Genomic DNA, 15,631 nt, shown 5'->3' with positions numbered 1-15,631 from the left:
AGTTGCACATCCTTCTAGTTGCTGTGTGTGGGACGCGGCCTCAGCATGGCCGGACAAGCGGTGCGTCGGTGCACGCCCGGGATCCGAACCTGGGCCGCCAGTAGCGGAGCACGCGCACTTAACCGCTAAGCCTCTTTTTATTTTCTTAATGGTGCCTTTTAAAGAAAAAAGTTTTAAATTTTGATGAAGTCTGAGTTATGGATTTCTTTTCTTTTATGGTTTGTATTTTTAATTACATATCTAAGAAATAATTGTCTAGCCTCATAACAAGCTTGTTTTAAATAAACTGTATCTTGAGAGCAATTTTAGAGTCACAGCAAAATTCAGCATAAGGTACAATTTCCCAAAGAGATTTCCCATATACCCCTAGCTCCATACACGCAAAGCCTCCCCTATTATCAACATCCCCCATCAGAGTGGTACATTTGTTAACGATTTTTGAACCTACATTGGCACATCATTATCACACAAAGTCTCTAGTTTACATTGCAGTTCACTCTTGGTGTTGTATATTCTATGGGTTTGAACAAATGTGTTATGACATGTATTCACCACTATCGTATCATACAGAGTGATACTAAAAATCCTCTGTGCTCCCTCCCCTCTACCCCTGGCGACCACTAATCTTTTAACTGTCTCCATAGTTTTTGCCTTCTCCAGAATGTCATATTTTTAGAATCATATAGTATCAAGCTTTTTCAGATTGGCTTCTTTCACCTAGTAACATGCATTTAAGGATTTAAGTTTCATCCATGTCTTTTCATGGCTTGGTTGCTCTGTTTTTCTTAAGTGCTGAATAATGACAGTTTATCCAGTCACTTCCTGAAGGACATTTTGGTTGCTTCCAACTTTTGGCACTTATGAATAAAGCTCCTATAAACATCCATGTGTAGGTTTTTGTGTGGACATAAGTTTTCAACTCCTGTGGGTAAATACCAAGGAGCGCGATTGCTGGAGTATGATAAGAGTATGTTTCGTTTGGTAAGAAACTGCCAAACTGTCTTCCAAAGTGGCTGTACCATTTTGCATTCCCACCAGCAATGGAGTTCCCATTGCTCCACATTGTTTCCAGCATTTGCTGTTGTCATACAAGTCCTTTTGTGGACATATATTTTCATTTCTCCTGGGCAAATACCTAGGATTGAAAGTACTGGATCGTAGAATAGGTGAATGTTTAAGTGCCAAACTGTTTCAAGGGGTTGTACCAATTTATACTCCCATATCTTTTCAAATGCTTTGTATTGGTCTTTTTAATTTTAGCCATTCTGATGGATGTGAAATTGTATGCCATTGTGGTTTTAATTAGCTCTTTCTTGATGACTGATGATGTTGAACACCTTTTCACATGCTATTGATCATTTGTACATTTTCCTTTAAGTGTCTTTTCAAGTATTTTTCTCATTTTTGTTTCGAGTTGTCTTTTTACTGTTGATTTGTAGGTAGGTAGGTGGGTAGATAGATAGATAGATAGTCCAGTCTGGTAGTCTGGGTACAAATCCTTTGTTAGATATATGTGTTGTGAATATTTTCTCCCAGTGTTTTTTGGGTTTTTTTGCCTTTATGTTTTCTTTTTAGCAGAAGATTTTAATTTTAGTGAGTTCAGTTTATCAATTTTTTATTTTATGGTTGGTGCTTTTGTGTTTTGCTTAAGAATTCTTTACCTACTCCAGGGTGGCAAAGATATTCTCCTTTGTTTTCCTTCTAGAAGCTTTAGAGTCTTATCTTTTATGTTTAGGCCTGTGATCCGTTGTGAATTAATTTGTATGTATGGTGTGAGGTAGGATTTAGAGCCTTCTTGTTCATAGAGTTATCCAGGTGGTCCAGCATCATTTATTGAAAAGACTTTCCTTTCCTCCATTGAATTGCATTGATACTTTGTTGTAAATCAAGTGGTTTGAACTCTGTTCTGTTTGTCTGTCTGTCTGTTCTTGAGCCAGAACCACACTGTCTTCAGTTCTATAGTTTATCAGTCTTAAAATGAAGTAGTGTAAGTCCTCCAACTTGGTTCTTTTTCAAAATTTTTTGACTATTCTGGCCTTTTGCATTTCCTTATACATTTTAGAGTCAGCTTGTCAATTTCTACAAAGGAGCCTGGCTGGATTTTGATCAGGACTACATTGAATCTATCAATCTAGGGAGCATTGATATCTTAACAATATTAATCTTCTTATCTGTGGACATGGTATATCTTGCCGTTTATTTAGGTCTTCTTTAGTTTCTCTCAGTGGTGTTTTATAGCTTTTAGCATTGATGTTTTGTACATATTTTTAAATATTTATTCCTATATATTTTATATTTTTGAGTCTATTGTAAATGGTATTTTTTACATTTTCAAATTTTGTGTGTGTGTGTGTGTATATATATATATATGCAATTTGCTAAATTGCATATAATATGCAATTGCTAAATTAACTTATTAATTCCAGTAAGTTTTTGGTAGATGCCTTAGGATTTTCTGTATATATAAGCATCATCTACAAATACTTTACTTTTACTTTATTCTTTCTAATCTTTGTTGCCTTTTTTTCCCTTTGCCTCACTGAACTGGCTAGGATATCCTAAAATGTTGAATAGAAGTTATCAGAGCAGATATCCTTGCCTTGTTCCCAATTTTAAGGGGAAAGTGGTCAGTCTTTCACAATTAAGTATGATGGTAGTTGTAGATTTTTCATAGATGTCCTTTATCAAGTTAAGGAAATTTCCCTCAATTCCTGCTTTGCTGAGAGATTTTTATCATGAATGGGTGTTAAATTTTGTCAAAAGCATTTTTGCATCTCTCAAGATCATATAGTTTGTTTTCCTTTATTCTGTTCATGTGAATATGTCTCTTTTTCATCTTTTGGCACTTTCTCCTCACCTCACAGTAGGGAAAAGACCACTATTATTCAATTTAACACTTGAACATCTTGACATCATTCATGGAATGTAGGTAGGTTCAGGAGCATGATCCAGACACTTTCAATCAGATAATCTCCATAAAATACTTTATCAACTAAAAAGCCCCATATATATTTAGGTAGAATTATTTTACTTGAGGAGTCTATCTACCCCCAAAAACTTCTCTTAATCTCTGAAACGTCCACCATTAGTGTCATACTTCAAAAAAAATCAACCTGAGGAGATGTGTATGTTATATTTTCCAAATCCTGAGGGAATGGAAACAAAACAGGTGAGTGTTTATGGTAGTAGCATAAGCTGGTCTAGGTCTGGAATGCTGTTGCAAAGACTTTTGGGAGAGCTAGATGCTGTTTGATTGGGTAGGTTATCCCAGATTGTGTGATGTTGAGACAAGGATCTCCCTCAGGTGATTGGCATGGTTCACTTTCTCGGCAATGACAGACAGAGCCATGCTTTTAGAAGCCGTGAACAACTGAGCTTGAGCCATGTACTCATCTCTCTGGTTGTTGAGTCATCCCAGGAGCTGAGTTCAGCAGCTTGGGACTTCGAGTGAGGGCTCAGGAGCTACTGAGCACAGATTTCTGATTGGTGCTTTCCAGGTCATTGTATGCTTTAACCCCCTCCTTTGCTTAAGAGCAAGACTAAATTTGACGATGATCATTGAGAACTAGGAAGCAATCTCTAGTTCAAATTGTCCTTTGAAGACTAAACTCCTTTTGTAAGCATGTTTGCTAAGCAGTCGTCCCATGTATATTTGGACATTGCTGGTGGTGGTACAAACACTAGCTCCCAAACTAACATATCTCACTTTTGAACAACTCCCATTCTTATGACCTTTTAACTATTGCTCTTATGAATCTCTTTCCCATATTTGTTGACTTCTTTAGGTATATTCCTGTTTATTGATATCTTTCTTAAAATTTGGAAGCAAAAACTGAATGACTGATACAAGGTATGGAACTCCTTTCTCCTTAACTCTGAGCATTGTACTTGTATTAATTATCTATTCTCACCAAAATGATGAAGAGGTGAATATATGTGTAGAATTTGCAGTAAATAAGAAGACACAGTCATATGGTGAGGGAGGGATATGTGAAAATATACATCACCAGAAGCTTAATTTACAAGCAAACATTGGGTAAAAATTAATGGTAGCTGTATGGAAAACCGAATCATATCAGTGTAACCTAATTTTTTCAAGAATGTTGCAAGGATCTGGAGGAAGCAGGGCGCATATATCTTGACTTTCTCATGCTATTGATTTGATTATGTATAACATAATCATCAACAACCCAGGGAAACATAGTTCAGCTCAGGTGATACTATAGTTACATGGTGGGAAGGTCATCAGAGACATTATCAAGGATAAGGTGCTGGTGTGGGATAGCTCTTATCAGCTAACCTTTCAGAGATCACTCTGGGACCCAGTTCTGCATAATCAATTTTAATCCACAACTAGTGATGTATTGTGTATATGTTTGTGTGTCAGAAATACTGGAAACAGAAGTCAAAATAACTGGATATTTGGGTACTTGGATAAATTGGATACTTATAAATTGGACAGAGTCAAGTGAAGGCTAATTAATTTTGTAAGTAGGAAGTTCAGATTGGAGAATGACTGGCTTTCCTGGCAGAAGCAGCACCTGGGCATGGTGAATCACCAGGTCGTTGAGCCATCAATAACTGTAATACGAGTATGTGCAGAATACCACATTTCATAAGTTGGTGCTCTGGTGAAGAATACTTACATGAGGCTGAGAGCAGGCAAAAGATATAGTGGAGGCTTACAGTGGATAAATTTTGAAATAGAAGCAGGTACATATGCAGCAAGAGGGGAGGGATATGGAAAAGAACCAGTTACAAGTATTTTGTGTTAAGTAGAACGGGCTGAAGTGCTGTAAAAATGACCAAAAATGTAACGGCTCAAATCCAGTACAAGTTTATTTCTCTCGTGTTACAGTCCTGGTGAGTATTTCAAGTCCATTGGGTGGCTCTGCGTGCTCAGGGACCCAGCTGGCGGTGGCTCTGCCACCTTCACCATGAGTCCCTCAGAGTTGCTCTGTTGCCCACAGGAAGGGGGAATGAGCTCAGCCCAGACGTGGTTTATGTCACTTCTGCTCACATCCCATTGGCTAGAAATCAGTCATGTGGCCGTATCTAACTGCAAGGGAGACTGGGAAATATAAGTATAGGTCAGCAGTGTGCTTCAGAAAAAGAAGGGGACACAAATTTTAAGAACCGTTAACTGTTTCTGCCATACTTCTAAGAAACAACAGTTAAGCTGACAACAGATTTCTCATCAACAATAGAATTTAGAACACAAGAGAGTAATATTTTCAACTTAGAATTTAATACTAGTTAAACCATCCTTCAAGAATAAAAGTCAGCAGTTCCTGTGGAGGAGAATTTGGCAGTATCTAAAAAAGTATATAAGCATTTACTCTGACCTAGCAGTTTCACTTCTGGTAATTATTCCAGAGGAAACACCTCCACAAATCATTTTTGCAGAAAGGTGCTTAGGAACTATAAACCAGAAACAAATGATAAGGGGTGGGTGAATATGGGTGGAAGGGAAAAGGATGGAAATGGGACTTTTCTGAGTATCCCTTTTTTATTTTTAAAGTGCTTTCGATGTTTTTTTGTTTTTTTTTTTTTCGAGGAAGATTGGCCCTGAGCTAACACCTGTTGCCAATCTTCCTCTTTTTCTTTTTTCTCCCCAAAGCCCCAGTACATAGTTGTATATCCTAGCTGTAGGTCCTTCTAGTTCCTCTATGTGGGATGCCACGTCAGCATGGCTGGATGAACGGTGAGTAGATCTGCACCTAGGATCCGAACCGGCGAACCCCGGGCTGCCAAAGCAGAGCACCTGAACTTAACCACTACATCACTGGGCCGGCCCGCTGACTATCCCTTTTTATATAGTTTTGACTTTGAACCATATAAATATTTTACATATTCAATTATATAAAATTAAATGAAAAGAAAGCAAATCCTGTAATTGAGTATACAAAGAGCAACTAATAATAAAAAACGGTATATCAAATTGATTACGTAAGCACAAAGGAAAAAAGTTAACTTTTTAACAGAATGCTCAGACTTTACACCTGTAGTGGGATATAGCCTAGGGACAAAAAGAGTGGGAAAGAAATGTTCACTTTATTTATGTGATGAATTGTTGGCAATGGTATCAGTGTAGTAACTTGGAAAACTATTTAGTATGTATTGTAGTTAGATAAATCAATATACTAGTGTAGTCGGGAATCAGGTTCTCACTGTGGGAGAAGGGAGAGAAAAATATAAAATGAGGGGCTGGCCTGGTGGCATAGTGGTTAAGGTCATGTGCTCTGCTTTGGCGGCCCAGGTTCACAGGTTTGGATCCCAGGCACAGACTTACACCACTCATCAAGCCATGCTGTGGCAGCTACCCACATACAAAATAGATGAAGATTGGCATAGATGTTGGCTCAGGGTCAATCTTCCTCACCCCCCAAAATATATATATAGAATGAGATAAGGTGAGGAATAATACTGTGATGTTAGCCTTGAATTTGAGGTTATCAGTATGAACTCTTGATTTAAAAAAAAATTTTTTTTTCTAGCCTTGTCCATTAGAAGGGCCTAGACACAATGACACCCCAGTAGCAATGTGCACACCTAGTGCCCAGGTTTTGCTTTCTAAATACCATTTTTTACTGAAAGGAACTAGGCTTCTTTGAAAAAATGACGCTGGGTCAACAGAAGTACAAGATGCCAGAAAGCAAACAAGTGCTTAGAGACTGGGACGTGTCAAGAGGACACAGGAGCCAACTTGAAGGAACTCTGACAGGATGAATTTGGGAAGATTTAGGCATTCAAAAGAATAACAATGGCAGAATAAAAACAAATCCATGAATTCATATTATATTTCCAGGGAAAAAAATTGCGAGCTCATAAAAGCAGAATGAATCATAGAATTAGAAAAATCACTATTCTGCAATTCCCATTATGGTAATTGATTCAGGCAAGGATGATAAATGGATGCTAAAACTATTAGGGGAAACTTTGTTGTGGAACTGCATAGTCTCAAGGTGATACCCTGCAGGTTACTTACTGACTACAACAGGGAAAATACCCCTACAGTAGAGAAATATGGCAGACACCTCCTTAATCAACTGATCTAACTTCACATGACCAGTAGTGAGACAAATTGTCATAATGGGATACATAATCTAAATAGTTTTCTTTCAAAAAGTGTTTATCTAATACTGAGGAAAATGAGACAAATCCAGATTGTGCAATATTCTACAAGACAGTTGGCCTAGAGTCTTCAAAAATGTCAGTGGCATATACCCAGACTAGGGAAACTAAAGAAAAAATAAACAAGTGGGACTTTATCAGACTAAAGAGCTTTTATAAGACAAATGAAACCAGAATCAAGATGAACAACCAACCAACCAGCTGGGAGAGAATATTTGCAAAACATACATCTGACAAGGGGTTGATCTCCATAATATATAAAGAACTCACACAATTGAACAACAAAAAAACAAACAACCCGATCAAAAAATGGGCAGAGGAAATGAACAGACACTTCTCCAAGGAAGATATACAGATGGCCAATAGGCACATGAAAAGATGCTCAACATCACTAATCATCAGGGAAATGCAAATCAAAACAACACTAAGATACCACCTCACGCCCGTTAGAATGCCTACAATCACCAAGACAAAAAACAACAAATGTTGGAGAGGATGTGGAGAAACAGGAACCCTCATACACAGCTGGTGGGAATGCAAATTGGTGCAGCCTCTATGGAAAACAGTATGGAGATCCCTCAAAGAATTAAAAATAGAGATGCCCTATGATCCAGCCATCCCACTACTGGGAATCTATCCAACGCACCTGAAATCAACAATCCAAAGAGGCTTATGCACCCCTATGTTCATTGCAGCATTATTCACCATAGCCAAGAAGTGGAAGCAACCTAAGTGTCCCTTGACTGACGATTGGATTAAGAAAATGTGGTATATATATACAATGGAATACTACTCAGCCATAAAAAAAGACAAAATCATCCCATTTGCAACAACATGGATGGGCCTGGAGCGTATTATGTTAAGTGAAATAAGCCAGAAAGAGAAAGACAAACACTGCATGATCTCACTCATATGTGGAATATAAACCAACACATGGACAGAGAAAACTGGACTGTGGTTACCAGGGCAGTGGGGGTGGGGGGTGGGCACAAGGGGTGAAGGGAGTCATATATGTGGTGATGGACAAAGAAAAATGTACAACCCAAAATTTCACAATGTTAGAAACCATTAAAACATCAATAAAAAAAAAAAATGTCAGTGGCATGAAGGATCAAAAAGAAAAAATAGCAGGGGAACTATTCTAAATTGAGAGACTAAAATGACGTGACAACTAAATGCAATGTTTTATCCTTGATTGGATCTTAGATTTTTTTAAAAAGCTGTAAAGGATAATATTGGGACAGTTGCAGAATTTTTAATATAAACTGTTTGTTAGATATAATTATGTCACTATTTAATTTCAGGGGTAAAATAAGGGTATTGTATTTATTTAGGAAGATGGAGCTGCATAGTCTCAAGGTGTTACCTGTCCAATCATCAAATCAAAAGTCATGGTAGGAAAAGTAGGAAAATATAGAGATAAAATGAAGCCTTATAAGACCACACTACCTAGGATAACGATTATTAAACTTTGGTATATTTCCATCCAGTCTACATATATTTAAACAATATTGAATTGCACCAATCATGGTTTTTTATATTTCTTCTGTTTGCTCCATATTATATTATTGACAATTCTCCATTTCATTCAGTAGTCCTCAAAGACATTTTAAATAATTATATAATATCTCTGTATGTTTTCTTTTTTGATTTAAAAAATATTTTTTATTTTAGGAGTTTTATTACCATATTTTATCCAGTCTAACATGCCATCAATTGTAAGACATCATTATTTTATGTACCACTAAAAAGAAAAATACCCTGCCAAACTATGATGCTATGTTTTTTGACTTAGAGTTATCTATACTTACTGGAAAAGCTCCTTTAGACTTATTTCGTCATAGTTTTTTTGGCATATCTTTTTTGTATATGCATAATTAGGAAGATATAAGCAAAATAAATTGGTTATGGTAGTCCTAAACTTCTTCGTATTAAATGTCCAGCTTTTCTGAATTGCATTTCAATTTAGTCTTCAGTACCTATGTTTTTCCCCACAGTACCACCCGCTGTGCCATCAAACACTCTGTATGGTACGGCATTTAGAACTGCTCCACTCCCTTTGAATTTTACACTTTAAATGGATGAATTGTATGACGTGAATTATATTCTAATAAAGCTGTTTTTTTTAAAAAAAAGAGTGTTCCATTATTATGTCTGGGATTTTCTTCCAAGCTGCAAATTCTGATGCTTCCTGATCTTACCAGAAGGTGCCAACAGAGATTTCAAACACCCACCAGGAGTTCTCAAATAGTCTTTAAATTGTGGTTGACCAAAACACGGAGTGATTGCGTCCGCCCAGTCGCGGCACCAGGAATAACTGCTGGGCTCACTCCTGCATGGGCAGAGACAGCTACCTCACAGCCACCGTCCGGCTAACAGTGATCGTAAGATGCCATCAGAGTCCTGACAGAAAAGATAGGAAAAATGTTGGAGAACAGTTCACCCTAAAGTAGGTGAAATACAGTCTTTAGTTTTAAAATGAAATTTGTTTTCTTTTTTAAATATAACTTTAATTTTTACCCAAGTAACAAAGGTACATTATTCAAAGGACTATCTGATTGGGTCATAAGGCTTATTCCAGGAGGAAAAAAAGAGCCTTTTCTCTGCCTGCTCTCCCCACAGGCAACTTCAACTCCTCTGACTGATGGTATTTACTTTCGTACCTCCGGTAACATGCTTAAGTTACGGTTTTCACTTTAAGCATTACCTGTTGACTTCCTAAAGGGAAGATGATTATTTAGGCCTCTTCCGCCTTGCTGGCAGGCCCCACTACCACCATCACTACCCATGAACAATCCCTAGACCCCATGCTATTGATATAACTATGTTATGATGTGGTTAGATCAGTATTCAGTGTTAGTATTATTATGACTCTGCAAAAACTATCCACAGCTAATCAATGTCATATATAACAATTACGTTTCCTTTCCTGAACAACTTTGTTTTCCTTTGAGTGGTCTTTTTTCTTCTTTGTTTCTTTATTCTTATCATTAATTCAACCACAAACTCTTCCCTCTTCTATAAATCTCTTTAAGTACATTCAAAGGTATTTGATTTCCATCTTGTGGAAGTTTCTCGCAGAGCCATATGCCCTACTCTCACTTGGGTTGTGTGCTGTACATGTGGTGTGTAGATTTTCTTCTCCCGCCTCGGGATCCTTCTTCTTCTCTTCCAACGCATCCCCTGCTCCCCGGATCCTGTGTCTTTCTCTTAGTTTATGCCCTCACTGTGGTGGAGTATGCCTTCCTAAGAACTTCATGTGATGCAAACATTTTTGAGACTTCACATACCTAAAAATGGCTTTGTTTTATATCTACATTTAATTGACCATTTAGCTTGTATAGAATTCTACATTGGAAATTAACTTTTTTCATTAAAGACTTAAAAGCTTTTTAAAGTAAACTGGATACTTAAATCATTTGTATAATTGAGAGTTGTACCAATTTGTAGATAACTTATTTGGTTTTTCCTTATTCAGTGTATTTAATTTTTCGAATACTTAATACATTCACATGGTTAGGAGAATTTTAATAGTAGGAAAAAAGTATATATTGAAGTCTCCATCCCATCCATGACCCCATCTGCCAAGTTCCCACCCATGTCACCATTGTTTCTAACTTCTTAAGCATCCTTCCTGAGTTTCTTTATGCATATGTGGAATATATTTGACTATGTATTCTTTTTCCTCCCCCCTTTTACACAAATGGTGGTCTGTTCTATGTACTGTTCTTTGTTTTTCTCCTTAGCAGTGCATCACGGAGATGTGTCGTTTTTAAGACAGCTGCACAGTCTTGCATTAGGTAGATGTGTCATAATTTATTTAACGGTTTCCTTAGTGGTGGACATTTAGATGGTGTCCATTGTTTTGTTATTATAAACAGTGCTTCCGTGAATAATCTATAAACACTTCATTTTAATGCATGGAAGTAAATCTGTAGGATTACTTAGGAGTGGACTTGTTGGCTCAAAGGACATGTTTGTCTGTCTGTAATTTTGGTAGACATTGCCAGATGGCTTGTCACAGGAGTTAAACCAGTTACACTCCTGCAGCCTCACAGATGTACTCTGCTCATGAATTGTGGGGTTTGCCTATCTTTTCAGAGGCAAACATTATTTTGTTTTTAATTTTGTTCTCTTTTTTTTATTGTGAAATTTTTGTTGTACATTATTGTTTGTCAGTCACCATATAAGTGCATCCCTCCACCCCTTGTGCCCAGCCCTCCACCCCCCTTGCCCCTGGTAACCACCGAACAGTTCTATCTGTCCATGTGTTGGTTTATCTTCCACATATGAGTGAAATCATACAGTGTTTGTCATTCTCTTTCTGGCTTATTTCGCTTAACATAATACCCTCCAGGTCCATCCATGTTGTTGCAAATGGGACAATTTTGTCTTTTTTTATGGCCGAGTACTATTCCATGGTATATATATACCACATCTTCTTTATCCACTCATCAGTCGAGGGACATTTGGTTTGCTTCCATGTCTTGGCTATAGTGAATAATGCTGCGATGAACATAGGGGTGCATAAGCCTTTAAGAGGCAAACATTATTTTTTGTAAGTGATGCTGACCATCTTTTCCTATGTTTAAAGCCCGTTTATCCTTTTTTTGTGAATTGTCTCCTCAAATCCTTTGCTCATTTTATTATTTCACTATTGGGCTTTTGATCTTTTTCCTGTTTGATTTCCAACAGTTCTTTACAAATTAGGGAGATTAATATTTTGTAATGTTTTTTCCCAGTTTGTTGTTTTCTTTTGATTTTGCCTATGGTTTTTATGCCAGGAAGTGTTGTTTTTATTTGGTTGAATTTATCAATCCCTTAAAGTCAAAGCTATCTCTGGCTTCCAGTGTTGCTAAAGAGCCTGACCTCATCCTGATTCTTTTTTATTTTCTTTATCTTTTTATTGAAAAATAAAATACAGATACAGAAAGCCATACACAAAAATGTATAGCTTAATGAATGATCATAGAGCAAACACCATTGTAACTACCATTCAGATAAAGAACTAGAATTCTGTGCCATAAGCTCCTTCTGGGTGACTTCTCCTATCCCAGTCCCTCGCCCCCAAATAACTTGACTCATAGAGTAATAACTTTCTTGCATTTCTAAAAAATATCACCCACACATTTTATCACCCAAATGTATATCCCTGGAGACTTTAGTCTTACCCTTTAAAAAAATTATTTGAGATGTCTTTTAAGTCTCTTTTTTTACTCTATAGATCACTTCTCCGTTCCTTTGCTCCCCTTGTTCATCTGTTGAAGAACTGGACCATTTGCCCTTTGGAGTTTGTCCCCGTGTGACTTCTGCTCTTTGCACACTCATGGTGCAGCTCAGGGTGTCCCTCTGTCTGCTGTCTTTCTTTCCTGTTTTAAAAACAGCTTTATTGAAGTATAATTGACACATAATAAAATGCACATATTTAATGTGTACAATTGAATATTTTTTGCCATATGTCTACACCCATGAAAATACCACCACCATCAGGGTAGTGAACACATCTGTCACCCCCAGAAGTTCCCTGTGGCCCTTTGTAATTTCTCCCTCCTGCCCCTCCCTATCTCCTTGGAAACTGATGATCTGCTTTCTGTCATATAGATGAGTATGTATTTTTTAAGATTTTATATAAATGGAATCATGCAGCATGCGTTCTTGTTTTTTGCCTGGCCTCCTTCAGTCAGTGTAATTATTTTGAGATTCCTCTCTGTTGTTGCACGTATTGATAGTTCTTTCCTTTCTGTTGCTGAGTAGCATTCCATTGCATGGATATACCACTGTTTTGTTTATCCATTCACTTGTTGATAGAAATCTGGGTTGTTCCTGGTTTTGTGTCCTCTTTCTTTCCTGCAAATTGGCAGCTGGATCCAGAGGTTTGATCAGACTCAGGTTTGGTCTGTAGGAGGCACAGAATGTCTGGTGTCTCTCCTGTGGTGGTGATGATAGCAACAGGTACTTAATGTCTGTGTCTGTTCACTCGTGGGCGCGAGGTGGAGGGAGAAGAGCTGGTTGCAAAATGGTGGAGTTCTAAGTCTGCGGTTTGTTTTTATTTATAATTTGGAACACTCTTTAGAGAGATACTTCCCTTCATCTACTACTTGGTTACCCAGTAGTATGTCTCATACAAGACAGGGTAAATGCTTTATTCTTTCCATTAACTTACAGGATAGCCATCCCATCTCTTAATTCTTTGTATTAAATCTGTTGTTTTTTCTCTTGCTAATCTCTTCTCTTTGTTGTCACTGTTTTGAAATTTCTGACGATGTGCCTTGATGTAGGTCTGTTTTCTTCCATCAAGGTGGGCCTTGATGGACTCTTTCATTCTTAAAAAACTGTCAGTTCTAGAAAATGTTACAGCCTTTTCTTTGGTTTGTTCTTACTTTCTGTGGCTCCTGTTATTCAGATTTTGCACCTGCTGGCTTGGTTCTCTAGTTTTCTTATCCTTTCCTCTATCTTCTTGTTCTACGTTTCCTAGGAAATTTCCTGAACTTATTTTCTAACTCTTCTGTTCAGCTTATCATTTCCACCATCATATTTTTATTTTCCAAGAGTGCTTTCTTGTTTTCTGTTATTGTTGTTGTTATAAATAGCCTCCTTTTCTTGTTTCATGCATGCAATATTTTCTCCCTGAAAACAATGAGTTTCTAAATAAAGTTTTCTTCTAGCATTGTCTCTTTCTTCCAAGTTGTCTTTTTTTCTGCTTGTGAGTTTGACATTTTGTAGGAGAGATTTTCTCTGAATGTCTGGGGGTCTGTGGATATCTAGTCATTCTTAGGAGGAGGGCTTTATCTAGGATGTTTCCTTAGAGAAGACTTAACATCAGTATCTTTAGACACTTCTTCCCAGGCTGATCCCTAGAGAAGGATTTTTGGATCTTCATGTTTTGTGATAATGATATTCCTGAAATCCAAGTGGGGGGAAGAAGGCTGGGGAGGTCTCAACTTTTAATATGTGTATTTTTACTCAGTCTCCCTGTTTTCAGCATGGTAGCCCTCTATCTTCAACTCTTCCCACAATCACCCTTGCCAGAGGAGAAGACCTCCGTTCTTGTTCTCTAGTTGGGGTGAGACAGTCACCTGTTGCACTGAGTCCAGGAAGGGATTTGTGATCTAACTGTTTACTTCATTTATGGCGAATCCTCCTGTTTTTAGCCCCTTCTTAGCATCCCTTTCCAAAGTTACTTGGGCCAACAGTTCCTGAGCCTTTTGAGGGCCCTGAGGCTTAAGCTAGGTTGTCGCTGTGCTTTCTCCACTGCTGGCTTTCTTCAGTCTATTATTAGTATATGTGATTCACCTGAGGATTTTATTAAAAATGCAGGTTGATTCAGAAGGTCCCCTGGTGCCTGAGATCCTGTATGTGTAACGAGCTCCTAGGTAAGGCTTATGCTCCTGCTCCTCAGACCACGCTTTGTGTGGCAAGCTGCTAAGTTATTTACCATTCATTTTCCAGCCTCTGGATTTTTTGTTTTTGCTGGTGTCCACTATCACAATCTTTTGTCCTTGGAGGTTTGTGCCTTTAAAAAAAAATGAAAAATTTTGAACATACATACAAATATAATAACCATTAACTCATGCTCTGTACTACCCCATCTATACTCCCATCAACCCCCACCACCACCAAACACACATACTGTGTTATTTTGAAGCAAATTCCAGAGAAGGTACCTCATCTGTAAATATTTCAGTGTGTATTTTTGTGTGTGTGTGTGAGGAAGATCAGCCCAGAGCTAACATCTGATGCCAATCCTCCTCTTTTTGCTGAGGAAGACTGGCCCTGGGCTAACATCCATGCCCATCTTCCTCCACTTTATATGGGACGCCGCCACAGCATGGCCTGACAAGCGGTGCGTCGGTGCGCGCCCGGGATCTGAACCTGCGAACCCCAGGCTGCCGCAGCAGAGCACACGCACTTAACCGCTGCGCCACTGGGCCGGCCCGTCAGTGTGTATTTTTTTTAATAATAATTTTTAAAAATGACCACAGGTATTAGTTTGTTAGGACTGCCATAACAAAATACCACAGACTGGCTTAAACAACAGAAATCTATTTTCTCATAATTCCGGAGGCCAGAAGTCCAAGATCAAGGCCTCAACAGGTTTGGTTTCTCCTGAGGCCTCTCCTGGGCTTGCAGATGGCCGCCTTCTTGCTGAGTCCTCGCATGGCCCTTCCTCTGCGTGCACCCATCCCCGGAGTCTCTCTTGTGTGTCCAAATCCCCTCTTCTTATAAGGGCACCAGTGAGACTGGATTAGAGCCCAGCCATATGACCTCTCTGAATCTTAATTACCTCTTTAAAGTCCCCATTTCCAAATACAGGCGCATTCTAAGGTACTGGGACTCGGGGCTTCAACATATGAATTTGGGGGGGACATAATTAAGTCCATCATAACAAAATACCATAATCATGCCCAAAATTAATAATTCCTTAATATCCTCAAATTTCCAGTCAGTGTTCAAATTTCCAGTTGTCTTACAAATGTAATTCTTTGTTTCAGTGAGT

At 38.1% G+C, this 15,631-nt stretch overlaps 1 protein-coding gene across 6 annotated transcripts in view; it reads left to right on the top strand.

The window, feature by feature from the left end:
* The window catches only part of GPR160 (G protein-coupled receptor 160), a 40,012-nt gene that overhangs the window by 12,095 nt on the left and 12,286 nt on the right, over nucleotides 1–15,631 (top strand). Inside the window, exon 3 of one of the 6 annotated variants that reach the window (XM_058556372.1) lies at nucleotides 9,307–9,583. The exons of the other annotated variants lie outside the window; for them this stretch is intronic. The gene's annotated coding sequence lies outside the window, so the exon portion shown is untranslated. The remainder of the gene's footprint in view (nucleotides 1–9,306; nucleotides 9,584–15,631) is intronic. 6 annotated transcript variants of the gene reach the window in all.

The sequence above is a fragment of the Diceros bicornis genome, chromosome 15 (genome assembly GCF_020826845.1).
Source record: "Diceros bicornis minor isolate mBicDic1 chromosome 15, mDicBic1.mat.cur, whole genome shotgun sequence".
Lineage (NCBI taxonomy): Eukaryota > Metazoa > Chordata > Mammalia > Perissodactyla > Rhinocerotidae > Diceros > Diceros bicornis.
The sequence above is the reverse complement of the archived record's forward strand: the minus strand, read 5'-3'. Positions and strand labels throughout refer to the sequence as shown.